The following is a 22234-nucleotide window of genomic DNA, read 5'->3' on the forward strand; positions in this document are numbered from 1 at the left end:
ACAAAGATTGTTTTGAACCTTTTCAGGGGTTCTAAATCCCATACCAATATTTTTTTCTTATTTCTTCTATGTGACTGTAATCACATCTAATGTTCCAGGTGGATTTCAAGGTGACGCAAAATTCACGTTTCATCACTGAAATCTCAGTCGAGGGCCGGCACCTGAGCATAGATGACCTGAAATTGGAATTTCAGAAAGATTGTACAATATGGAATAAGCTATGTGAGCTGGGCAGTACGAATCAGGGGTCAAAAATCTACAGCGAGAAACCAAGGATGCTAGATTACTTGAGTAAAACCATTCAAAGCTATCCGAAGCCAGTTGAATTCCATGTTGCAAATGTAGCACATGTCACTGAGGAAAATGCATTACTTGAGATATGGAAGTCAGAGAAATTCAGGCCAAATAACACCGAATTCTCATGGTGGGATTTGAAAATTACTGACGAGGAAATTAATTCTGCAGAAAAACGCTACTTAGAGACGAATAAAGCAACAAGCTCATATGAAAGCCAGGAACCGTTTCTGAAAAAGTTCACCACATCACCACTGTTCCAAACTCACGAATCCCGCTATGGCAATTATCGCTTTACGTTTCCACTGGCCGAGCTGCTGGAACGGTACAAAGAGCAGAACTGCGGAGGAAAGGAGCCAGTACTCAGAGTGTTTAAGACCATCGCCTATAGACAGGAGATTGTGTACGCTGTGCTGATTCACAGCCCCGAGTATAACGAACATTTTGGAGCGTTCCCAGCTCTTGAAGATAGTAACTTTGTTGGTTACCGTGATGGGAAAATTATCTGGAAAGCACAAGCTATTTCAGAAACTCACAGGTATCAGTTTTTATCAGGGGAGCTCGAATATCTACCGTCCCATGTGTTCTACGTATGGGATCAGGTTAGTGTAGTCTTTCACCTGCCAGTACAGGCTTCAGCTCACATTAAGGTCACAAAAAAAAGACTCATAAATGCCCTTGAAATTTGTACAATTGCCAAAATACATCTAACAAGGAATGGAACTAAGGCAGAGCCGGAGGCATTGTTGAAATGTTTGAAAAAGGAGGTAGAAGACATGGAGGAAGTTGTGAGTGGTTCAGAAAAAGAACTGAAAGAGGAGAGTGAGGTGAGTATTAAAACAGACTGAAAACTAGAAAATAAATGTGAATGATTTAAAGAGAGAATCAGGAGATAATGTGCACTTGGCCTATTATAAAATGAGAAAGCTTTAAGAAACAGCTAAACATAAGAAACAGCTTTTGCAGGGTAAAAAAAAAACTTGCTCTGGATTGTATCTGAAATTTTGCTCTATAAACTCTGATCAACGTGTTTGTGTCTATTTTTAGTTTTATCTCAGCTAGTTGTCACTATAATCTGTCAAACTTGTGAACATGCTATAATAGAGTACATAGTGTGATTGTAATCTGAAATTATATTGTGTCCAGCCGTCAATACCCACCACAGTACTAGAATGGAGAGTTCTTTTAAAACTATTTTTGCTTCAACGCAGACTAAACTCATCTGACATCATCGCTGTGGCAACTACACCCGTTCTCCCACTTGGGTCCTGCAAGCTGCAATCATGTGCCTTGACCAGCGAATCACTAGCTGTTTTATTTTACCGTCACAAACGGCTAGTAAATATATTTAGTGTTTATTTTAAGTTAAAACGCCAGCAGCAGTAAGACTGATGCCAAGGTAGGTCGAGCTGCTTAGCATTAAAAGGAGCACAAATGTGTGACCAATGGAAATAAATGCATGTTACTTATAAAATATGCAAATGTGCAAAAACCATATTCAGATGTGGATTTATTGAATTCAAAATATTAATTCATCAGGATTCAAGTATTTCTCTCACGTATTAATGAATTATTGAATACAATAACTCAGCCTATGGTAGACTTTGGTGAAAAGGTTACAAAGCTATGGCAGTAGCAGAACACACCCATTAGATTATATTTATTACAAGTGCACAAAGGATATAGTCTGTGTTTATAATCAGGTGTCAGTGCAGTTTGTCTACAGCTAATGCTTGAACTCTTACAACTATTTTTATGTTTTACTATTTCTTTTGCAGCTGACTTGATTTGGTGGTAGTTTTTATATGAATTATTTTTTTTTTCTATTATTTTAACACTGAATTCCTGGACATTGTGAGATCTATAACACTATACAATTTATTGAAACAATTCTATGTAATTGTATAATCATTCCTAGTTTGTGTCAATTTTGCATTAAGATGTTTCATGTTATACTTTAATTATAACTGGACTGGGTGATATTTGAAATATTTGTATAATTCAAGTATGGAATAATAAGGTATATTGTGTAAAAGCAAATATTTCTATGTAAAATGAATCGAGCTTACCGCATACAAACAATAAACTCTGACCTGCCACACAAAGGCTTCGTGTGAAGTTCACTTGAAAAAGGCGCCGGCAGGTGGCGCTGCAGCGCCGACGTCTGGCGGCTTCTTTACGATGCGCAGGGAACGGGAACCTTCGGGTGGTGCACGGATGATCGCGGAACGGTGACCGGTACGTGAATCTCGGCCAAGGGTCTAAGGACAGCAGCGAGGATAGTCGCGAAATAGCGAGTTATAAGTTCCCCTTTGCTCACCGTGAGAGATAATAAAGGGTGAACGCAGGTAAGACTCGGGTAACGTTGCTTTGACAGGTAGCCTAGCAACAACACCCCTAGCTAGCTAGCTAGCTAGCTGGCTAACGTTAGCTGCGCTGTCTAACGGGATGGTTGACAGAAGAGCTACAACCAGAACAGTAACGTTATGTAAGGGCGCTGTTCTTGCTTTTACTGGGCTTAGGCGGCCAGCTGGACGACCAAGGCAACGTTCGTGTAACGTTGGGGACATTTTAAACTGCAGCTGCTGTTGTAGCTTAAGTGTGTGTGTGTGTGTGGTGTAGCTGAGGCTCGGCTAAGCTAAGTTCCTCAGCTGCGTCAGTCAGTATCCCGTGGCGTGGGTTAAAAACACGGGGTCCTGCTCGCTGGTTCTGGCTGCCCGCCCTTACTTCGTCACCTTCGTGGGTTGTTGTTTTTTTTTAAAAAAAAACAAACAAACACGGCGTCCAGTCGAGCCGAACGACGCTGCACCAGAGGACGGTTGTCTTAAAGTAGTGGCCGCATCTCTTTCATACAGAAGCAAGTTGTTAAGAACACCTTTGTACGTACATAACTGTTTTCTTCCCTCTCAGGTTCCTGTTTTTTTGGACCAGATCCACGTTTTACTGGAGTAAGACTGCAGGTCTAAGTCCAGGGTGGCTCCTTCTGCATGCATAGTGTGTACTTACGAGGGGTAGAAGTCATGTCGGCACTCTGATATATAAAAGGTTTGAAGGTGAATGAAATGTTGGCAAGCAGCCGATCAAACGCTGGTTTCTGAATACACTCGCACGCATTCAGCATAGTGCAACCAATCAAACATGCCAAAAAAATGTAAATTTAAGTGAAACCGTTTACATTGAGAGAACCTTGTGTTTTGGTAGCGTTTAAAAGAATAAGTTTTGTGGTGGGGTGAACTGGCCGTAATTGGCCAGGATGAGTTTCATCAGTGAGTACAAAGTGACAAGATAGAGTTCCCCAGAGATCCTGTTACTCTTTCTTACATTGTGTGAGTGTGTATGAGTGTGTTTGTAATTGTGTGTGTGCATGCGTGTATGAGTGTTTGTAATAGTGTGTGTGTGAGTGCGTGCGTGTGTATATGAGTGTGTTTGTAATAGTGTGTGTATGAGTGTGTTTGTAATAGTGTCTGTGTGTGCGTGCGTGCGTGTGTATAAGAGTGTGTTTGTAATAGTGTCTGTGTGTGTGTGCGTGCCCGCGTATGGGTGGGGGGGTGTGTGTGTGTGCGTGCCCGCGTATGAGTGGGGGGGGGGTGTGTGAGCGTGCCCGCGTATGAGTGGGGGGGGGGTGCGTGCCCGCGTATGAGTGGGGGGGGGGTGTGTGTGCGTGCCCGCGTATGAGTGGGGGGGGGGGTGTGTGCGTGCCCGCGTATGAGTGGGGGGGTGTGTGTGTGTGTGTGCGTGCCCGCGTATGAGTGGGGGGGGGTGTGTGTGTGTGTGCGTGCCCGCGTATGAGTGGGGGGGTGTGTGTGTGTGTGTGCGTGCCCGCGTATGAGTGGGGGGGTGTGTGTGTGTGTGTGCGTGCCCGCGTATGAGTGGGGGGGTGTGTGTGTGTGTGCGTGCCCGCGTATGAGTGGGGGGGTGTGTGTGTGTGTGCGTGCCCGCGTATGAGTGGGGGGGTGTGTGTGTGTGTGCGTGCCCGCGTATGAGTGGGGGGGTGGGTGTGCGTGCCCGCGTATGAGTGGGGGGGTGGGTGTGCGTGCCCGCGTATGAGTGGGGGGGTGTGTGCGTGTGCGCAATAGTGTACGTGTGCGCGTGCGTGTGTATGTATGAGAGTGTGCGTGTGTGCGTGTGTATGTATGAGAGTGCGTGCGTGCGTGCATGCTCCTTGATTGCTGTTTTAAGATGGGGACATAACCTGACAGACACAATTCAAACCATAACTGAAAGTTTCATTGAGACCTTGTCCGTGTTTGCCTGATAACGTTAGATGACTTTTTTTTTTTCTTTTCTCAGATCTTCTGAGTTTTTTGAAGGTCAAATGTGGATAATTGAAACAAATTACAAATGAATTTTTCCACATCTTCTAAGCTATGAAATTGCATACTGTACAAGTCCAACTCAGGAATTCTCGGGTTTAAGCTCACAGAAGAGCAGTGTGGTCTAGAATGGTATCCTGGCCATGTGAATATTTAAATACCACACTTTTATCTCACAGCGCCTGCCTGATAAAGACTTGCGTCACTTCTGCCTGCGCTGAGATTCTGCTTGTTTCTGTTTTTAAATCAACCTGGAAGTCCTACACAGTTGTGAAAGGGAGTCCAATTTGTTTAACCAAAACTGATTACTGATCGTGAGTGTTGTACACCAAACATGTCGGTGCATGGTCAGAAATGCTGGATGTTTGTCAATTTGTTAACAGAACATTTGACGGGAACATGAGTCAGCATATTTGGAGAAGGCTTGGTAGAAACTTTAGTGACTCGGCAGTGACTCAAGCAGTTCTTCACTTGACGAGAAGTGGTTGTCCTCGCTGGGATTGCTTAATTCTAGAGCAGTTGCGCAAAACGTAACTGATGAAAGTGACACCATAAATGAAGCACCGCTGTTCCTTTCAGCACTAGCAGCTGTTTATTAATCAGACTTCCCGAACACACGGTGTTTGGGAAGCACCGCGAAGCAAGCTACGACACACTTTTTCCAGTTATTACAATTAGGCAGGTCGGAATAACTGTTTCGAACTCCACCCATCCTACCTGGAGATACTGGCAGAGCAGTTAGGTTACTGTGGCAACCGTTTATGACTCCATGTTGTCTTGTTTGCACTGCTATATTCAGTCTCTATAATGGCTAGAACCACATTTTAAGTTGAAAAGAAATTTGGTGGGCAGCATCTGAAAAAGAAAAAAAAAAGTTCGCATAAACAAAGCTTCTGAGCATTTCAACCTTAATGCCCCGCTCGCCCCAGGCAGGGGTCTGGGGGTTATTTGGTGGATTGATTTAGATGAGTTTGCACACTCAGAGCACAGAGGCCTTCTTTGAATCAGTACTATAAGGAATGTTTGTGAAGTTATTGCTATCGTTGAAGAATAAAACCTGCTTGAAAACAAAACTGCTCTGCTGCAATATGTTCAACGTTCTGTGTTCTAAATGGTCTGGGTGGTAGAATTAAAGCTGCAGTCACAATGCAGTGGTCATTAAAATATTCCACAAATAGATGAGTCTTAAGTCTGTGTTTGAAGACTGCAAGGGACTCTGCTGTCCGTACTGCCAGCGGAAGTTCGTTCCACCATCTGGGAGCCAGGATGGAGAATAGTCTCTATGCTCGTCTTCCCAGGCTGGAGAGAAGAGAATGTCGTGGTTTAATGTGTCAAAGGATGCCAAAATGGCCAGAAAAATCAAGACCGGTGACAGTTTGGCAGCTTTAGCAGCATGACGTTTCTCTGCTATGAGGGCTGATTCTGTAGAATTTGCAGATGTTACTTCCAGTAAGAAGTTAGAAAGGAAAACTGGTATGAGTTGAGGTCTGAATCTAGGTGAGGTTCCCTCCACTGCCTCTCTGTTTCTGTTAGCCAGGGGGTTAGGTGGGGAGGACTTAGCAGGTCTAGAATAGATAGGGCACAGAAGATTAATCGATGAGGAGAACATAGAAAGGACAGTATTAGTGACCGTGTCCAGAGAGAGAGAAGAAAGAGGGTGAGGGACGGTGGACAAAACGGAAGGGACGAAGGAGTGATGAAGTGCAGATTGCGACAGAAGGAGGAAGAACATGTTGGGGAGGTATAGATGGAAAGAGAATGTGATGGTCTGAGAGGTGGAAGGGGGTGACCATGATGTCCGATGTTGTGGTGGTCCGAGTGAAAATCAGGTCCAGAATGTTGCCCACTCTGAGTCGGAGGACACTGGTTGAGGACAAGGTCAAATGACATCAACAGTGGAAGGATGCAGGAGGAATGTAGCTCGTCTGATGGAAATTTTTAAGTCACCAAGGAAAATGAGTGGGTTTCCTTCAATGAGGAATTGACTCAGGAGGGCGTCAGGCTCATCAATGAAGTTATCTAGGGAACCTGGAGGGCGGTAGATGACAATGATGTTAAGTTTGCGGGAAAAGACAGTGTAATAGCGTGAAATTCAAAAGAAGAGATTGAAAGAGTAGAGGAAAGGAAAGTGGAGCGAAACGCCACTTTTGAGACGATGGTAATCCAGTGCCGCCACCTGCTGAGATACCTTGGAGAATGTGTGAATGAAGAGGCAGAGGACAGGGCAGCCGAGTTCCCAGGGGTGATCCATGTTTCTGATGGAGCCAGGAAGTGGAGGGAGGCTAGTACTGAGATGAAGTGAGCCTTCTGGACAGAAGATTGGCAATTCCAGAGCCCTCCTGCCAACACGGTCTGTGCACTATTAGAGATTCACAATTGTGTTTATTGTTATTTGTATTCCGAGTACATTTGTTCAGTATTGCACGATACGCCTGTTATATGGCAAGAACATAAAGTGGACTTTCATGTCTAGTTAAAATGCAGGCCTGTGAAGGAGTGAGATGGGAAATGGCCCACAGAACCAATCAGCACAGAGGGCCAGATGTGACACGATTGGAGACTGCCCAGCCCTACACCCAATCAGCACGGAGGGCCAGATGTGACACGATTGGAGACTGCCCAGCCCTACACCCAATCAGCACGGAGGGCCAGATGTGCACCTCTGTAAATCACAACACCTCATGTTTCAGGGTGAACTTCAGGGTGAAGCTTTGAAGACCTGTTCCTGGATTAAGCCTTTGGTTCCATCTTCTCACTTCAAACTCAGCTGAACCAATACAAGACAAGAGCTGGCATACTGCATGCCACAATCTGGCATACTGCATGCCACAATCTGGCATACGTGCACGGTCGGTTTCTGTGATTCCCAGATAATCAATCAGGAATACTGTATGTAAATATAAAGCTTTTTCCCTCATTTTCCTCTGCAGTGTTGGTATGGTGTTTTAGTCTTCATGCTGTGATATTACTGAACAAGGGACAGTTCTGGCATTTCCTGTTGAACTAGTCCTACTCTCTTTTTCCCTCCCAAATCTTTTCATTTCAAAAATGTACATAATTTTGAAATTTTAGCTTGGTCGTTATATTGGAGAACCAATCAACAAGTGTACACTGGTGTTCTGTTTTTCTTTATTCAATGAACAATATTCTTTTATACAATTTCTGTATAGTTAAACTTTGTTAGTACTATACTAATGTGTCTGAATCTCTTACCTCAGAATTTCTATGAAGTTCTAGGAAAAACCTGGGTGATCAGAATTTCTTTTAGACATTGAGAAAGCTGTTACTATTTCTATGGTTACTATTTCTCAGTGATACCATCATTGATATAATGGCAAAGTCACTTGTCATTGATAAATAGAAGATCTTATTACAGCAACGCTATTCTAACCTGACAAAAAGCCAGTTATCACTTTACATATCTGTTGGCTGAGCTTATGAAATGACCCTGCCCCTAAGAACTGTGACCAGAATTAGCCAATACTCATGTAAAGTTTACAAAAATTCTGTTCAGTTTTGGTATTAGTTCTAAGTTTCAATTCCTGCACAAGTACTGTTCAGTTTCGGTTGTAGCTCTAAGTTTCGATTTTTGCACAATGACTGTTGCAGTGGGCGGAGGGAGAGTCCAGGGTATAATAACGGAGTGACGCGACTCAGAGTAGTCCGTTGCAGAACTGTACTTCTTTGAACCATACAATAAAATGGCAAATCCTGATCATGACCAGGTAAGGAACTAATAGGGAAATAATTCCGTAACAAAACAAATGGAACTTTCATGTAAAAATGGGATATCTAATTTACAGAATGTGACTAATTGAATAATAAGAACGTTACTTAAATACTTAGATATCCAAATGCCTCATCTAAATGTACTTGTCTTAAACTGCATCCTAAAAATACTGAGGTCAGAAAGAAGCTCATAGTGTTAGACTGCCAAGATAAACATCACAAAGATTGTTTTGAACCTTTTCAGGGGTTCTAAATCCCATACCAATATTTTTTTCTTATTTCTTCTATGTGACTGTAATCACATCTAATGTTCCAGGTGGATTTCAAGGTGACGCAAAATTCACGTTTCATCACTGAAATCTCAGTCGAGGGCCGGCACCTGAGCATAGATGACCTGAAATTGGAATTTCAGAAAGATTGTACAATATGGAATAAGCTATGTGAGCTGGGCAGTACGAATCAGGGGTCAAAAATCTACAGCGAGAAACCAAGGATGCTAGATTACTTGAGTAAAACCATTCAAAGCTATCCGAAGCCAGTTGAATTCCATGTTGCAAATGTAGCACATGTCACTGAGGAAAATGCATTACTTGAGATATGGAAGTCAGAGAAATTCAGGCCAAATAACACCGAATTCTCATGGTGGGATTTGAAAATTACTGACGAGGAAATTAATTCTGCAGAAAAACGCTACTTAGAGACGAATAAAGCAACAAGCTCATATGAAAGCCAGGAACCGTTTCTGAAAAAGTTCACCACATCACCACTGTTCCAAACTCACGAATCCCGCTATGGCAATTATCGCTTTACGTTTCCACTGGCCGAGCTGCTGGAACGGTACAAAGAGCAGAACTGCGGAGGAAAGGAGCCAGTACTCAGAGTGTTTAAGACCATCGCCTATAGACAGGAGATTGTGTACGCTGTGCTGATTCACAGCCCCGAGTATAACGAACATTTTGGAGCGTTCCCAGCTCTTGAAGATAGTAACTTTGTTGGTTACCGTGATGGGAAAATTATCTGGAAAGCACAAGCTATTTCAGAAACTCACAGGTATCAGTTTTTATCAGGGGAGCTCGAATATCTACCGTCCCATGTGTTCTACGTATGGGATCAGGTTAGTGTAGTCTTTCACCTGCCAGTACAGGCTTCAGCTCACATTAAGGTCACAAAAAAAAGACTCATAAATGCCCTTGAAATTTGTACAATTGCCAAAATACATCTAACAAGGAATGGAACTAAGGCAGAGCCGGAGGCATTGTTGAAATGTTTGAAAAAGGAGGTAGAAGACATGGAGGAAGTTGTGAGTGGTTCAGAAAAAGAACTGAAAGAGGAGAGTGAGGTGAGTATTAAAACAGACTGAAAACTAGAAAATAAATGTGAATGATTTAAAGAGAGAATCAGGAGATAATGTGCACTTGGCCTATTATAAAATGAGAAAGCTTTAAGAAACAGCTAAACATAAGAAACAGCTTTTGCAGGGTAAAAAAAAAACTTGCTCTGGATTGTATCTGAAATTTTGCTCTATAAACTCTGATCAACGTGTTTGTGTCTATTTTTAGTTTTATCTCAGCTAGTTGTCACTATAATCTGTCAAACTTGTGAACATGCTATAATAGAGTACATAGTGTGATTGTAATCTGAAATTATATTGTGTCCAGCCGTCAATACCCACCACAGTACTAGAATGGAGAGTTCTTTTAAAACTATTTTTGCTTCAACGCAGACTAAACTCATCTGACATCATCGCTGTGGCAACTACACCCGTTCTCCCACTTGGGTCCTGCAAGCTGCAATCATGTGCCTTGACCAGCGAATCACTAGCTGTTTTATTTTACCGTCACAAACGGCTAGTAAATATATTTAGTGTTTATTTTAAGTTAAAACGCCAGCAGCAGTAAGACTGATGCCAAGGTAGGTCGAGCTGCTTAGCATTAAAAGGAGCACAAATGTGTGACCAATGGAAATAAATGCATGTTACTTATAAAATATGCAAATGTGCAAAAACCATATTCAGATGTGGATTTATTGAATTCAAAATATTAATTCATCAGGATTCAAGTATTTCTCTCACGTATTAATGAATTATTGAATACAATAACTCAGCCTATGGTAGACTTTGGTGAAAAGGTTACAAAGCTATGGCAGTAGCAGAACACACCCATTAGATTATATTTATTACAAGTGCACAAAGGATATAGTCTGTGTTTATAATCAGGTGTCAGTGCAGTTTGTCTACAGCTAATGCTTGAACTCTTACAACTATTTTTATGTTTTACTATTTCTTTTGCAGCTGACTTGATTTGGTGGTAGTTTTTATATGAATTATTTTTTTTTTCTATTATTTTAACACTGAATTCCTGGACATTGTGAGATCTATAACACTATACAATTTATTGAAACAATTCTATGTAATTGTATAATCATTCCTAGTTTGTGTCAATTTTGCATTAAGATGTTTCATGTTATACTTTAATTATAACTGGACTGGGTGATATTTGAAATATTTGTATAATTCAAGTATGGAATAATAAGGTATATTGTGTAAAAGCAAATATTTCTATGTAAAATGAATCGAGCTTACCGCATACAAACAATAAACTCTGACCTGCCACACAAAGGCTTCGTGTGAAGTTCACTTGAAAAAGGCGCCGGCAGGTGGCGCTGCAGCGCCGACGTCTGGCGGCTTCTTTACGATGCGCAGGGAACGGGAACCTTCGGGTGGTGCACGGATGATCGCGGAACGGTGACCGGTACGTGAATCTCGGCCAAGGGTCTAAGGACAGCAGCGAGGATAGTCGCGAAATAGCGAGTTATAAGTTCCCCTTTGCTCACCGTGAGAGATAATAAAGGGTGAACGCAGGTAAGACTCGGGTAACGTTGCTTTGACAGGTAGCCTAGCAACAACACCCCTAGCTAGCTAGCTAGCTAGCTGGCTAACGTTAGCTGCGCTGTCTAACGGGATGGTTGACAGAAGAGCTACAACCAGAACAGTAACGTTATGTAAGGGCGCTGTTCTTGCTTTTACTGGGCTTAGGCGGCCAGCTGGACGACCAAGGCAACGTTCGTGTAACGTTGGGGACATTTTAAACTGCAGCTGCTGTTGTAGCTTAAGTGTGTGTGTGTGTGTGTGTGTGTGTGTGGTGTAGCTGAGGCTCGGCTAAGCTAAGTTCCTCAGATGCGTCAGTCAGTATCCCGTGGCGTGGGTTAAAAACACGGGGTCCTGCTCGCTGGTTCTGGCTGCCCGCCCTTACTTCGTCACCTTCGTGGGTTGTTGTTGTTTTTTTTAAAAAAAAACAAACAAACACGGCGTCCAGTCGAGCCGAACGACGCTGCACCAGAGGACGGTTGTCTTAAAGTAGTGGCCGCATCTCTTTCATACAGAAGCAAGTTGTTAAGAACACCTTTGTACGTACATAACTGTTTTCTTCCCTCTCAGGTTCCTGTTTTTTTGGACCAGATCCACGTTTTACTGGAGTAAGACTGCAGGTCTAAGTCCAGGGTGGCTCCTTCTGCATGCATAGTGTGTACTTACGAGGGGTAGAAGTCATGTCGGCACTCTGATATATAAAAGGTTTGAAGGTGAATGAAATGTTGGCAAGCAGCCGATCAAACGCTGGTTTCTGAATACACTCGCACGCATTCAGCATAGTGCAACCAATCAAACATGCCAAAAAAATGTAAATTTAAGTGAAACCGTTTACATTGAGAGAACCTTGTGTTTTGGTAGCGTTTAAAAGAATAAGTTTTGTGGTGGGGTGAACTGGCCGTAATTGGCCAGGATGAGTTTCATCAGTGAGTACAAAGTGACAAGATAGAGTTCCCCAGAGATCCTGTTACTCTTTCTTACATTGTGTGAGTGTGTATGAGTGTGTTTGTAATTGTGTGTGTGCATGCGTGTATGAGTGTGTTCGTAATAGTGTGTGTGTGAGTGCGTGCGTGTGTATATGAGTGTGTTTGTAATAGTGTGTGTATGAGTGTGTTTGTAATAGTGTCTGTGTGTGCGTGCGTGCGTGTGTATAAGAGTGTGTTTGTAATAGTGTCTGTGTGTGTGTGCGTGCCCGCGTATGGGTGGGGGGGTGTGTGTGTGTGCGTGCCCGCGTATGAGTGGGGGGGGGGTGTGTGAGCGTGCCCGCGTATGAGTGGGGGGGGGGGGGGTGCGTGCCCGCGTATGAGTGGGGGGGGGGGTGTGTGCGTGTGTGCGTGCCCGCGTATGAGTGGGGGGGGGGGTGTGTGTGCGTGCCCGCGTATGAGTGGGGGGGTGTGTGTGTGTGTGTGCGTGCCCGCGTATGAGTGGGGGGGGGTGTGTGTGTGTGTGCGTGCCCGCGTATGAGTGGGGGGGGGTGTGTGTGTGTGTGCGTGCCCGCGTATGAGTGGGGGGGGGTGTGTGTGTGTGTGCGTGCCCGCGTATGAGTGGGGGGGTGTGTGTGTGTGTGCGTGCCCGCGTATGAGTGGGGGGGTGTGTGTGTGTGTGCGTGCCCGCGTATGAGTGGGGGGGTGTGTGTGTGTGTGCGTGCCCGCGTATGAGTGGGGGGGTGGGTGTGCGTGCCCGCGTATGAGTGGGGGGGTGGGTGTGCGTGCCCGCGTATGAGTGGGGGGGTGTGTGCGTGTGCGCAATAGTGTACGTGTGCGCGTGCGTGTGTATGTATGAGAGTGTGCGTGTGTATGTATGAGAGTGTGCGTGCGTGCGTGCATGCTCCTTGATTGCTGTTTTAAGATGGGGACATAACCTGACAGACACAATTCAAACCATAACTGAAAGTTTCATTGAGACCTTGTCCGTGTTTGCCTGATAACGTTAGATGACTTTTTTTTTTTTCTTTTCTCAGATCTTCTGAGTTTTTTGAAGGTCAAATGTGGATAATTGAAACAAATTACAAATGAATTTTTCCACATCTTCTAAGCTATGAAATTGCATACTGTACAAGTCCAACTCAGGAATTCTCGGGTTTAAGCTCACAGAAGAGCAGTGTGGTCTAGAATGGTATCCTGGCCATGTGAATATTTAAATACCACACTTTTATCTCACAGCGCCTGCCTGATAAAGACTTGCGTCACTTCTGCCTGCGCTGAGATTCTGCTTGTTTCTGTTTTTAAATCAACCTGGAAGTCCTACACAGTTGTGAAAGGGAGTCCAATTTGTTTAACCAAAACTGATTACTGATCGTGAGTGTTGTACACCAAACATGTCGGTGCATGGTCAGAAATGCTGGATGTTTGTCAATTTGTTAACAGAACATTTGACGGGAACATGAGTCAGCATATTTGGAGAAGGCTTGGTAGAAACTTTAGTGACTCGGCAGTGACTCAAGCAGTTCTTCACTTGACGAGAAGTGGTTGTCCTCGCTGGGATTGCTTAATTCTAGAGCAGTTGCGCAAAACGTAACTGATGAAAGTGACACCATAAATGAAGCACCGCTGTTCCTTTCAGCACTAGCAGCTGTTTATTAATCAGACTTCCCGAACACACGGTGTTTGGGAAGCACCGCGAAGCAAGCTACGACACACTTTTTCCAGTTATTACAATTAGGCAGGTCGGAATAACTGTTTCGAACTCCACCCATCCTACCTGGAGATACTGGCAGAGCAGTTAGGTTACTGTGGCAACCGTTTATGACTCCATGTTGTCTTGTTTGCACTGCTATATTCAGTCTCTATAATGGCTAGAACCACATTTTAAGTTGAAAAGAAATTTGGTGGGCAGCATCTGAAAAAGAAAAAAAAAAGTTCGCATAAACAAAGCTTCTGAGCATTTCAACCTTAATGCCCCGCTCGCCCCAGGCAGGGGTCTGGGGGTTATTTGGTGGATTGATTTAGATGAGTTTGCACACTCAGAGCACAGAGGCCTTCTTTGAATCAGTACTATAAGGAATGTTTGTGAAGTTATTGCTATCGTTGAAGAATAAAACCTGCTTGAAAACAAAACTGCTCTGCTGCAATATGTTCAACGTTCTGTGTTCTAAATGGTCTGGGTGGTAGAATTAAAGCTGCAGTCACAATGCAGTGGTCATTAAAATATTCCACAAATAGATGAGTCTTAAGTCTGTGTTTGAAGACTGCAAGGGACTCTGCTGTCCGTACTGCCAGCGGAAGTTCGTTCCACCATCTGGGAGCCAGGATGGAGAATAGTCTCTATGCTCGTCTTCCCAGGCTGGAGAGAAGAGAATGTCGTGGTTTAATGTGTCAAAGGATGCCGAAATGGCCAGAAAAATCAAGACCGGTGACAGTTTGGCAGCTTTAGCAGCATGACGTTTCTCTGCTATGAGGGCTGATTCTGTAGAATTTGCAGATGTTACTTCCAGTAAGAAGTTAGAAAGGAAAACTGGTATGAGTTGAGGTCTGAATCTAGGTGAGGTTCCCTCCACTGCCTCTCTGTTTCTGTTAGCCAGGGGGTTAGGTGGGGAGGACTTAGCAGGTCTAGAATAGATAGGGCACAGAAGATTAATCGATGAGGAGAACATAGAAAGGACAGTATTAGTGACCGTGTCCAGAGAGAGAGAAGAAAGAGGGTGAGGGACGGTGGACAAAACGGAAGGGACGAAGGAGTGATGAAGTGCAGATTGCGACAGAAGGAGGAAGAACATGTTGGGGAGGTATAGATGGAAAGAGAATGTGATGGTCTGAGAGGTGGAAGGGGGTGACCATGATGTCCGATGTTGTGGTGGTCCGAGTGAAAATCAGGTCCAGAATGTTGCCCACTCTGAGTCGGAGGACACTGGTTGAGGACAAGGTCAAATGACATCAACAGTGGAAGGATGCAGGAGGAATGTAGCTCGTCTGATGGAAGTTTTTAAGTCACCAAGGAAAATGAGTGGGTTTCCTTCAATGAGGAATTGACTCAGGAGGGCGTCAGGCTCATCAATGAAGTTATCTAGGGAACCTGGAGGGCGGTAGATGACAATGATGTTAAGTTTGGCGGGAAAAGACAGTGTCATGGCGTGAAATTCAAAAGAAGAGATTGAAAGAGTAGAGGAAAGGAAAGTGGAGCGAAACGCCACTTTTGAGACGATGGTAATCCAGTGCCGCCACCTGCTGAGATACCTTGGAGAATGTGTGAATGAAGAGGCAGAGGACAGGGCAGCCGAGTTCCCAGGGGTGATCCATGTTTCTGATGGAGCCAGGAAGTGGAGGGATGCTAGTACTGAGATGAAGTGAGCCTTCTGGACAGAAGATTGGCAATTCCAGAGCCCTCCTGCCAACACGGTCTGTGCACTATTAGAGATTCACAATTGTGTTTATTGTTATTTGTATTCCGAGTACATTTGTTCAGTATTGCACGATACGCCTGTTATATGGCAAGAACATAAAGTGGACTTTCATGTCTAGTTAAAATGCAGGCCTGTGAAGGAGTGAGATGGGAAATGGCCCACAGAACCAATCAGCACAGAGGGCCAGATGTGACACGATTGGAGACTGCCCAGCCCTACACCCAATCAGCACGGAGGGCCAGATGTGACACGATTGGAGACTGCCCAGCCCTACACCCAATCAGCACGGAGGGCCAGATGTGCACCTCTGTAAATCACAACACCTCATGTTTCAGGGTGAACTTCAGGGTGAAGCTTTGAAGACCTGTTCCTGGATTAAGCCTTTGGTTCCATCTTCTCACTTCAAACTCAGCTGAACCAATACAAGACAAGAGCTGGCATACTGCATGCCACAATCTGGCATACTGCATGCCACAATCTGGCATACGTGCACGGTCGGTTTCTGTGATTCCCAGATAATCAATCAGGAATACTGTATGTAAATATAAAGCTTTTTCCCTCATTTTCCTCTGCAGTGTTGGTATGGTGTTTTAGTCTTCATGCTGTGATATTACTGAACAAGGGACAGTTCTGGCATTTCCTGTTGAACTAGTCCTACTCTCTTTTTCCCTCCCAAATCTTTTCATTTCAAAAATGTACATAATTTTGAAATTTTAGCTTGGTCGTTATATTGGAGAACCAATCAACAAGTGTACACTGGTGTTCTGTTTTTCTTTATTCAATGAACAATATTCTTTTATACAATTTCTGTATAGTTAAACTTTGTTAGTACTATACTAATGTGTCTGAATCTCTTACCTCAGAATTTCTATGAAGTTCTAGGAAAAACCTGGGTGATCAGAATTTCTTTTAGACATTGAGAAAGCTGTTACTATTTCTATGGTTACTATTTCTCAGTGATACCATCATTGATATAATGGCAAAGTCACTTGTCATTGATAAATAGAAGATCTTATTACAGCAACGCTATTCTAACCTGACAAAAAGCCAGTTATCACTTTACATATCTGTTGGCTGAGCTTATGAAATGACCCTGCCCCTAAGAACTGTGACCAGAATTAGCCAATACTCATGTAAAGTTTACAAAAATTCTGTTCAGTTTTGGTATTAGTTCTAAGTTTCAATTCCTGCACAAGTACTGTTCAGTTTCGGTTGTAGCTCTAAGTTTCGATTTTTGCACAATGACTGTTGCAGTGGGCGGAGGGAGAGTCCAGGGTATAATAACGGAGTGACGCGACTCAGAGTAGTCCGTTGCAGAACTGTACTTCTTTGAACCATACAATAAAATGGCAAATCCTGATCATGACCAGGTAAGGAACTAATAGGGAAATAATTCCGTAACAAAACAAATGGAACTTTCATGTAAAAATGGGATATCTAATTTACAGAATGTGACTAATTGAATAATAAGAACGTTACTTAAATACTTAGATATCCAAATGCCTCATCTAAATGTACTTGTCTTAAACTGCATCCTAAAAATACTGAGGTCAGAAAGAAGCTCATAGTGTTAGACTGCCAAGATAAACATCACAAAGATTGTTTTGAACCTTTTCAGGGGTTCTAAATCCCATACCAATATTTTTTTCTTATTTCTTCTATGTGACTGTAATCACATCTAATGTTCCAGGTGGATTTCAAGGTGACGCAAAATTCACGTTTCATCACTGAAATCTCAGTCGAGGGCCGGCACCTGAGCATAGATGACCTGAAATTGGAATTTCAGAAAGATTGTACAATATGGAATAAGCTATGTGAGCTGGGCAGTACGAATCAGGGGTCAAAAATCTACAGCGAGAAACCAAGGATGCTAGATTACTTGAGTAAAACCATTCAAAGCTATCCGAAGCCAGTTGAATTCCATGTTGCAAATGTAGCACATGTCACTGAGGAAAATGCATTACTTGAGATATGGAAGTCAGAGAAATTCAGGCCAAATAACACCGAATTCTCATGGTGGGATTTGAAAATTACTGACGAGGAAATTAATTCTGCAGAAAAACGCTACTTAGAGACGAATAAAGCAACAAGCTCATATGAAAGCCAGGAACCGTTTCTGAAAAAGTTCACCACATCACCACTGTTCCAAACTCACGAATCCCGCTATGGCAATTATCGCTTTACGTTTCCACTGGCCGAGCTGCTGGAACGGTACAAAGAGCAGAACTGCGGAGGAAAGGAGCCAGTACTCAGAGTGTTTAAGACCATCGCCTATAGACAGGAGATTGTGTACGCTGTGCTGATTCACAGCCCCGAGTATAACGAACATTTTGGAGCGTTCCCAGCTCTTGAAGATAGTAACTTTGTTGGTTACCGTGATGGGAAAATTATCTGGAAAGCACAAGCTATTTCAGAAACTCACAGGTATCAGTTTTTATCAGGGGAGCTCGAATATCTACCGTCCCATGTGTTCTACGTATGGGATCAGGTTAGTGTAGTCTTTCACCTGCCAGTACAGGCTTCAGCTCACATTAAGGTCACAAAAAAAAGACTCATAAATGCCCTTGAAATTTGTACAATTGCCAAAATACATCTAACAAGGAATGGAACTAAGGCAGAGCCGGAGGCATTGTTGAAATGTTTGAAAAAGGAGGTAGAAGACATGGAGGAAGTTGTGAGTGGTTCAGAAAAAGAACTGAAAGAGGAGAGTGAGGTGAGTATTAAAACAGACTGAAAACTAGAAAATAAATGTGAATGATTTAAAGAGAGAATCAGGAGATAATGTGCACTTGGCCTATTATAAAATGAGAAAGCTTTAAGAAACAGCTAAACATAAGAAACAGCTTTTGCAGGGTAAAAAAAAAACTTGCTCTGGATTGTATCTGAAATTTTGCTCTATAAACTCTGATCAACGTGTTTGTGTCTATTTTTAGTTTTATCTCAGCTAGTTGTCACTATAATCTGTCAAACTTGTGAACATGCTATAATAGAGTACATAGTGTGATTGTAATCTGAAATTATATTGTGTCCAGCCGTCAATACCCACCACAGTACTAGAATGGAGAGTTCTTTTAAAACTATTTTTGCTTCAACGCAGACTAAACTCATCTGACATCATCGCTGTGGCAACTACACCCGTTCTCCCACTTGGGTCCTGCAAGCTGCAATCATGTGCCTTGACCAGCGAATCACTAGCTGTTTTATTTTACCGTCACAAACGGCTAGTAAATATATTTAGTGTTTATTTTAAGTTAAAACGCCAGCAGCAGTAAGACTGATGCCAAGGTAGGTCGAGCTGCTTAGCATTAAAAGGAGCACAAATGTGTGACCAATGGAAATAAATGCATGTTACTTATAAAATATGCAAATGTGCAAAAACCATATTCAGATGTGGATTTATTGAATTCAAAATATTAATTCATCAGGATTCAAGTATTTCTCTCACGTATTAATGAATTATTGAATACAATAACTCAGCCTATGGTAGACTTTGGTGAAAAGGTTACAAAGCTATGGCAGTAGCAGAACACACCCATTAGATTATATTTATTACAAGTGCACAAAGGATATAGTCTGTGTTTATAATCAGGTGTCAGTGCAGTTTGTCTACAGCTAATGCTTGAACTCTTACAACTATTTTTATGTTTTACTATTTCTTTTGCAGCTGACTTGATTTGGTGGTAGTTTTTATATGAATTATTTTTTTTTTCTATTATTTTAACACTGAATTCCTGGACATTGTGAGATCTATAACACTATACAATTTATTGAAACAATTCTATGTAATTGTATAATCATTCCTAGTTTGTGTCAATTTTGCATTAAGATGTTTCATGTTATACTTTAATTATAACTGGACTGGGTGATATTTGAAATATTTGTATAATTCAAGTATGGAATAATAAGGTATATTGTGTAAAAGCAAATATTTCTATGTAAAATGAATCGAGCTTACCGCATACAAACAATAAACTCTGACCTGCCACACAAAGGCTTCGTGTGAAGTTCACTTGAAAAAGGCGCCGGCAGGTGGCGCTGCAGCGCCGACGTCTGGCGGCTTCTTTACGATGCGCAGGGAACGGGAACCTTCGGGTGGTGCACGGATGATCGCGGAACGGTGACCGGTACGTGAATCTCGGCCAAGGGTCTAAGGACAGCAGCGAGGATAGTCGCGAAATAGCGAGTTATAAGTTCCCCTTTGCTCACCGTGAGAGATAATAAAGGGTGAACGCAGGTAAGACTCGGGTAACGTTGCTTTGACAGGTAGCCTAGCAACAACACCCCTAGCTAGCTAGCTAGCTAGCTGGCTAACGTTAGCTGCGCTGTCTAACGGGATGGTTGACAGAAGAGCTACAACCAGAACAGTAACGTTATGTAAGGGCGCTGTTCTTGCTTTTACTGGGCTTAGGCGGCCAGCTGGACGACCAAGGCAACGTTCGTGTAACGTTGGGGACATTTTAAACTGCAGCTGCTGTTGTAGCTTAAGTGTGTGTGTGTGTGTGGTGTAGCTGAGGCTCGGCTAAGCTAAGTTCCTCAGCTGCGTCAGTCAGTATCCCGTGGCGTGGGTTAAAAACACGGGGTCCTGCTCGCTGGTTCTGGCTGCCCGCCCTTACTTCGTCACCTTCGTGGGTTGTTGTTTTTTTTTTAAAAAAAACAAACAAACACGGCGTCCAGTCGAGCCGAACGACGCTGCACCAGAGGACGGTTGTCTTAAAGTAGTGGCCGCATCTCTTTCATACAGAAGCAAGTTGTTAAGAACACCTTTGTACGTACATAACTGTTTTCTTCCCTCTCAGGTTCCTGTTTTTTTGGACCAGATCCACGTTTTACTGGAGTAAGACTGCAGGTCTAAGTCCAGGGTGGCTCCTTCTGCATGCATAGTGTGTACTTACGAGGGGTAGAAGTCATGTCGGCACTCTGATATATAAAAGGTTTGAAGGTGAATGAAATGTTGGCAAGCAGCCGATCAAACGCTGGTTTCTGAATACACTCGCACGCATTCAGCATAGTGCAACCAATCAAACATGCCAAAAAAATGTAAATTTAAGTGAAACCGTTTACATTGAGAGAACCTTGTGTTTTGGTAGCGTTTAAAAGAATAAGTTTTGTGGTGGGGTGAACTGGCCGTAATTGGCCAGGATGAGTTTCATCAGTGAGTACAAAGTGACAAGATAGAGTTCCCCAGAGATCCTGTTACTCTTTCTTACATTGTGTGAGTGTGTATGAGTGTGTTTGTAATTGTGTGTGTGCATGCGTGTATGAGTGTGTTTGTAATAGTGTGTGTGTGAGTGCGTGCGTGTGTATATGAGTGTGTTTGTAATAGTGTGTGTATGAGTGTGTTTGTAATAGTGTCTGTGTGTGCGTGCGTGCGTGTGTATAAGAGAGTGTTTGTAATAGTGTCTGTGTGTGTGTGCGTGCCCGCGTATGGGTGGGGGGGTGTGTGTGTGTGCGTGCCCGCGTATGAGTGGGGGGGGGGTGTGTGAGCGTGCCCGCGTATGAGTGGGGGGGGGGTGCGTGCCCGCGTATGAGTGGGGGGGGGGTGTGTGTGCGTGCCCGCGTATGAGTGGGGGGGGGGGTGTGTGCGTGCCCGCGTATGAGTGGGGGGGTGTGTGTGTGTGTGTGCGTGCCCGCGTATGAGTGGGGGGGGGTGTGTGTGTGTGTGCGTGCCCGCGTATGAGTGGGGGGGTGTGTGTGTGTGTGTGCGTGCCCGCGTATGAGTGGGGGGGTGTGTGTGTGTGTGCGTGCCCGCGTATGAGTGGGGGGGTGTGTGTGTGTGTGCGTGCCCGCGTATGAGTGGGGGGGTGTGTGTGTGTGTGCGTGCCCGCGTATGAGTGGGGGGGTGGGTGTGCGTGCCCGCGTATGAGTGGGGGGGTGGGTGTGCGTGCCCGCGTATGAGTGGGGGGGTGTGTGCGTGTGCGCAATAGTGTACGTGTGCGCGTGCGTGTGTATGTATGAGAGTGTGCGTGTGTGCGTGTGTATGTATGAGAGTGCGTGCGTGCGTGCATGCTCCTTGATTGCTGTTTTAAGATGGGGACATAACCTGACAGACACAATTCAAACCATAACTGAAAGTTTCATTGAGACCTTGTCCGTGTTTGCCTGATAACGTTAGATGACTTTTTTTTTTTCTTTTCTCAGATCTTCTGAGTTTTTTGAAGGTCAAATGTGGATAATTGAAACAAATTACAAATGAATTTTTCCACATCTTCTAAGCTATGAAATTGCATACTGTACAAGTCCAACTCAGGAATTCTCGGGTTTAAGCTCACAGAAGAGCAGTGTGGTCTAGAATGGTATCCTGGCCATGTGAATATTTAAATACCACACTTTTATCTCACAGCGCCTGCCTGATAAAGACTTGCGTCACTTCTGCCTGCGCTGAGATTCTGCTTGTTTCTGTTTTTAAATCAACCTGGAAGTCCTACACAGTTGTGAAAGGGAGTCCAATTTGTTTAACCAAAACTGATTACTGATCGTGAGTGTTGTACACCAAACATGTCGGTGCATGGTCAGAAATGCTGGATGTTTGTCAATTTGTTAACAGAACATTTGACGGGAACATGAGTCAGCATATTTGGAGAAGGCTTGGTAGAAACTTTAGTGACTCGGCAGTGACTCAAGCAGTTCTTCACTTGACGAGAAGTGGTTGTCCTCGCTGGGATTGCTTAATTCTAGAGCAGTTGCGCAAAACGT

At 43.6% G+C, this 22234-nt stretch overlaps 1 protein-coding gene across 1 annotated transcript in view; it reads left to right on the top strand.

The window, feature by feature from the left end:
- LOC118242319 (uncharacterized) overlaps positions 1 to 20566 on the top strand; it is a 29665-nt gene extending 9099 nt beyond the window's left edge. The window contains exons 5-12 of the mRNA XM_081722140.1: positions 99 to 1121; positions 1506 to 3347; positions 4585 to 8332; positions 8653 to 9675; positions 10060 to 11915; positions 13163 to 16911; positions 17232 to 18254; positions 18639 to 20566. The gene's annotated coding sequence lies outside the window, so the exon portion shown is untranslated. The remainder of the gene's footprint in view (positions 1 to 98; positions 1122 to 1505; positions 3348 to 4584; positions 8333 to 8652; positions 9676 to 10059; positions 11916 to 13162; positions 16912 to 17231; positions 18255 to 18638) is intronic.
- Positions 20567 to 22234: the final 1668 nt, after the last annotated feature.

Source organism: Electrophorus electricus, chromosome 10 (genome assembly GCF_041902795.1).
Source record: "Electrophorus electricus isolate QZ-2024a chromosome 10, ASM4190279v1, whole genome shotgun sequence".
In the NCBI taxonomy this organism is placed as follows: Eukaryota; Metazoa; Chordata; class Actinopteri; order Gymnotiformes; family Gymnotidae; genus Electrophorus; species Electrophorus electricus.